Genomic DNA, 6000 nt, shown 5'->3' on the forward strand with positions numbered 1-6000 from the left:
GAGCCACAAATGGTGAAAGGAAAAAGAATCAAAATGGGAACCATAGGTCAAATGTCCCCGAGAGACAAAAGACAACCAAAAATTAGAAAGCACGCACTCTCGCTGTTATGGTTTAGATCTATAATGTCCCCAGCCCCCAAAGGCTCCCGTGTTAGGCAATTCAGGAATGTTCAGAGGTGAAATGATTAGATAGTGAAAGCTATAACCTCATGGGTGGATTAATCCAGTTGATGGATTAATAGTCTGAATGGATTATGTACTGGCTGGTGCCTATGCAGGTGGGGTGTGGCTGGAGGAAGGAGATCAGTGGGCATACCGTGGTGGATTGTACCTTGTCCCTACCTCCTCACCCTCTCTCTGCTTTCTGGCTGCCAGGAGCTAAACAGCTTTCCCCTGATGTACCCTTCAGCCATGAAATTCTGCTTCCTCAGGCCTAGAGCAATGGAACTGGCTGACCATGGACGGAGATCTCTGAATCTATGAGCCCAAAGTAAGAGTTTCCTCCTTGAAGTTGTTTTCCTTATGTGTGTTGGTCACAGTTGCACAAAACGGATGAACACACTAGACTCACTATGAAAAAAATACGTCCATTAAGAATCAGGATTTTTTTTACACTAACAAGAACATATCAATTAAGAATTCTTATAAACTTAACCAATAAACAAAACAAAAAAATAAAAAAAGAGAATGAAGTAAATCTGTACACGTTTATTGCAAATAATCAGAAAATTATATCAAACATATGAAATGATTAAAATTGCCTCCCAAAACAATCATTAACCAGAAGAAAAATACAAGACTAAAATGCAAACTAATTTATTAAAATCAAACAGGCATTCAGGAATATTAAAAAAAAAAAACCTACTTGAGTTAGATGTACTAAATTTTTAAAAATGAAACAAAAAAAAATTAAGCCTTGAAAGAATTTATTGAGTTCAGAAAAGAAATGAAAAAAAGACAAAATTATCTAAGAAACAGATGAATTTCAAGGCTCAAGATGAAACTTACTCAAAAGGCAATTTTAAAATGTGCATTAAAGAACTGTGAATAAAGAACCTAAAAGACAAGAATCTGATGAAGAAAAGAACAACAGCAAAAGAAACTTTTTATGGAGGAAGTAGGGGAAAGAATATAGCTGAATAAGATATGCGGTACCTATGGTTGGTGGCCTTGGGTAAAGGGGCACAGCAATGAAACAGAGCTAGTACTTAAAGTCCTAGAATAAAAAAAAAAAACTTTTAATAAATAAAAGAAACCCTGAATCAACACACTGGAAAGGCCTACCAGATACGGGTAAATTTAACTTAATTGATCAAAGACAAATCCTCATTAAATCCTCAAAAAATCTTCAAGAATTCTTAAGGTTAAGAAGTTAGCTTAAGACAGGACATGGTGATACATGCCTGTAATCCCAGTGGCTTGGGAGGCTGGGGAAGAAGGTTCTTGACTTCAAAGCCAGCCTCAGCAATGGTGAGGCACTATGCAACTCAGTGAGACCCTGTCTGTAAATAAAATACAAAATAAGGCTGAGGATATTGCCCAGTGGTTGAGTGTTCCTGAGTATAACCTCTTTACAAGAAGGAGAAGGAGAAGGAGAAGGAGAAGAAGAATTATTTAGCTTAAAATCATATGGCAAATAAGAAAGGTTTGAGGATATAACAGCAACTACAATACCCACAAACCAACTTTTCCTGCTCTTCTTCTTTTAGGCTTCAATGACTATTTAGCTTAAAATCCAATAGAGCAGATGGTTTTCAACGACTACTCCAATGACAGTTCTGTTAATAAATTTTAAATTTTCTAAAAAATTTTCTCACTTTTCTTATTGCTTCATCCAAGAAGACTTATAGTGATCTGTGGTGATATTAATCCGTAAAAGGTAATGTGATGATTTTACATAAACACAGTTATCATTTCAACACCTCTATCTGAATTTGTAACATCAAAACTTCACAGTTCATGTGGGTTTAAGACAAACAGTACTCAAGGACCCCTGCGTAAGTTCTGTGGTGTTAATACTATTGAATTTCTGTTAAGATCCCAGGTTATGGTTGGCTACAGGGGTCACAGGTGTGATTCTGTAATTAAAATGAATGATAATAATGGGTTCACAGGACAAAAGTAGTAGGAAGCCTTATGCATAATTTCCCAATATATAACTTTTCCTGAGAATATACATTCTGCCATTTCTTAAAAGGCAAACCATCTTCAAGTATGTCCTATAAATCTGAATCCTTCCAGGAACAGTGGGGCTTGCTAGTGAAACCAGCAATACAGGAGGCTGAGGCAAGATCTCAAGTTCAATGTCAGTCTCAGCAATTTAGCAATTTCCTCAGCAACTTAGTGAGATCTTTCTCAAAATAAGTAAATAAATAAAAAGAAAAAGATTATGTAGCTTAATGGTAAGATGCCCATGGTTTCAATCTCCTGTTTAAAAAAAAGGAAAAAAGAAAAGAAATTCTTATTGAGCTGGTATTTGATATTAGTTCTATCCATGATTAAACAGTAATGTCAGCAAACTATTTCATAATAAAGGTAAGTTATACATCTGTTTTCTGTAAATGCAAAAAGAAAGAACTACAAATAAACTGTAAAATAAGGCTAATTCAAACATTAAACATTTGGAATCTTTTTACAGTTTCTGTATGATATTTCATTTTCTCATTACATTATGAGGTGTGTAAAACAAGTTAAAAGAGAAAAACTAATTAGCGTTTTTTAAAAAAGATTTTCCACTTTTACTATGTTGGATATTATTTTAAGGCTACCATGCAATATAAATAAATTATTTACATGGTATTTTATTTTTGTAGGCATCAGTACTAAAAATTCCATTTAACTGTTCTAAATACTTTCCCAACTACTTACTTAATCTCTGTCTCCCTCTATCTCACCCTTTCCCCATATATATATATATATATATATATATATATATATATATATATATATATATATATATATACATATATGCCTTAATACACACAAACATGTGCAAACCACTAGAACTTTTTAGGGTGTTAATTTTTGCATTGTATTGAAAAACTCATACTAAGGGAAATGAATCACAGGGAGATATACCATAAATGATTTTGCAGTCACTTGGGTAACCTGGTCCCTAGATTAGTATTTTCAAATAGTTTCTTAACTATTAGACTCACCAAGTATTTAAACATATTCAATAAAAATGCCTTTAAACAGCTGTCCTACTTTAAGGTTGGCTTTTATGTAGACTCATGTAATATTCTCTGAGTTCTTATCTAAAATCACATGGGCATATCCTGGAATTTATTAAGCTTCTCTAGTGAGCATGTGAAACTATTTTTAAGGTGACAGAGCTCATGCATGTGCTCCTTGATCTTACAGATGGCTCACGAGATGGATGAGAAGTTAGAAATACAGATAGTAAGTAGAACTTCTCATCTTTTAAAACTCTCCTGTTAATAGTATGAGCTTCCTGATTGGGATAATATTCACCGGGTCTAAAAACTACTTCCAAAGCTTTGGGAAACAAGTGTTTACTTCCCTTGTTCCCATTTTCTTTTTCTTTCTTTCTTTCTTTCTTTCTTTCTTTCTTTCTTTCTTTCTTTCTTTCTTTCGTGGGTGAGTATGAGCCTCTCAGAGCTTGAAAAACTCTAAAATAATATTTAATAATTCATAAATTTATATTTCCCTAAAACAGGCTTTGACTATAAGCCCCATAATGGCTGTTTATGATCCTTCCTCATTAATTTGTCTCTGGTCCATAGTAGAAACACCATAATATCAGTTGAATAAGTAAAAAAAAAAATATTTTTACCATGCACACACATTTGCATTTTTACTTAATTGTAAAGCATCCAGCTAACTAGAGAGTGACTGCAAAGTGTTTCCTCTGCCTTTTTGCAAATAAAAGAAAATAAAATGAAATACTGCCACCTATGCTATTTTAAATTTTACACCAAGTATATGTATTTGATCTTGACCTTTAAAGCACACTAAACAATTAACAATTCTCTTTCCTGATAATTGTCATTATTGATTTTAATACAATTGTATAGCATCGGTCATGAGCAACAGGATAATTGCTTGATGGGAGATTATTTTTCTAAAAATGCCTCTGTGTGGTGCATTGCACTGGACTAATGATACTCATTTTCCTGAACACTTCCATGTTAATTCTCACCTGACTCTGTGATGGCTACGAGAGATAGAGGAAAAGTTTGTTAGTAGAATGGACAGCCAGACTTCGCCAGCAGAATGTGAGCAATTTCAGCAGAGGGCTCAGTTTCCTGCACCAGTGAAATCTGTTCCAGCAACCACACCTTCATCTTAATGGTGGGGTGGCCAGAAATCAGGAAGAGAATATTTCCACATGACACCTGGGGAAAAGTGCTAACAGATTTCAGTTCCCCAGCTTAATTTTTGTGCAGAAAGATGAAAGAGAATATCTAGCAAAACAATGTGAAACTTCAGTGACTTCAGCCAAATGTGTTAGTGCCTGGCATTACTGAGTCCTTTTCTTGGCATTCCTACCTTAGCCTGACCTCTGCAGAACCCAGAGCTGAGGTTCTGGGCAGTTCAGCGGGTCTGCCCTCTCCAGGGTGCTGAGGGTCCCACTGGAGTGGCATCCATTCAAGAGTTCTGCAAACAGGAGCCTTTTCATAACCTCAATTACCACGGGGTCAACATGCAAACCTGTGTTTGCCAGAGGTACTGGGACTGCCTCGCACACAGCTGTGGCCTGAGAGTGGCTGGGACCCAGCGAAATGGCCATAAGTGTATGTCCCTTGATGACAGCAACAACAGAGGATATTTCTGATAATTGGCTTTCTGAGCAACCAGACCCAGGATTTGACTCTTGAACAAATAAAGTCTTGTCAGGATTAAAACCCTGTTAGTAATTCTTTAGGAATTTTTGTCAAGTTTGTGTGTGTGGTTTTGATAGAACAAAAGCAAATCAATTTCCTGACTAAATGACCTCGGGTGCTTTAACTTTATTCATGTACTTTACTTTAAAATGGTATTATATTTTTCAATAAATATACTTACGGTTTGCTGTGAGATTCATGCATAAGAATTGAAAATTACCATGAAGCTAACAGTATTGTCAATTGATGGAGAATCTCGTGGTCTCTTCACTGCTCATGTGTCTGGGGAGGTTTTCCTGTAGGTCAAAATAGGATATAAATGGGCATTAGGATAAAATGAATCAAGTGAACTAGTTAGATTAAAAACAACATTCAGCTTGGCAAAGCCCAAGTTATAACATTTCAAATCAAAAGCAAAAGCTAAACCAAAAGGTTTAACTTAAAGTATGATAGATAGTCTTATTAGGAAACTAAATGTGTTGTAGTCACAATAATTTGAATGTTTATGATGAATTGTAAACATACATGTTTTATGCATTAGAAAAGCCCCTTTGATCTCTCCTGAGAACCATAAGACCTTATTGACAATTGCTTCAGTTTGATAGTTTCTTGGAGAAAATCCATTAAGGCACACAGAGAATTACATGTTATCATTTTAAGAAAATTTACTCTGGGAAAAAAAATAAAGGAGCACAGTCTAAGAGAGTTTAAACATTTAAATTGACATTTTCTAATGCTATTGTGGTTAATAATTGTTTGTGTATCTCAATTATTCAAAATATTCAGCCATACTTAATTAGTAAACATGAAAATCTTACTCCACCAGTATACTTGTAAAATATTATTCTCTTTTTATTTTAATGTGCTTTCACACACAGTAACATTCAAGTACTTCATTTATAAAAATTCTCAACGTTTTCTGTCATTCTTCCCAATCTCCTTCTAAATTTTATCTTGTTCTCTCAATTACTTTTTGAACTGATGAACTCTGTATGAAGTACATAGATAGCGTGCATGCCTTGATATTGTGGTATGTCTCTGGCATCTTGGGTCTGGCTTGGCACATACATGCCCTCAAATGATATTTGTTATCTGAGTGAATATCTAAGATTTGGGTCAACAACACAAAGGGCAACAGTGTTGGTTGGTGTAT

This window comes from Marmota monax, unplaced genomic scaffold (genome assembly GCF_021218885.2).
Source record: "Marmota monax isolate L192 unplaced genomic scaffold, Marmota_monax_Labrador192_F-V1.1 WCK01_AAM20220418_F8-fsc00026, whole genome shotgun sequence".
Taxonomy (NCBI): Eukaryota; Metazoa; Chordata; class Mammalia; order Rodentia; family Sciuridae; genus Marmota; species Marmota monax.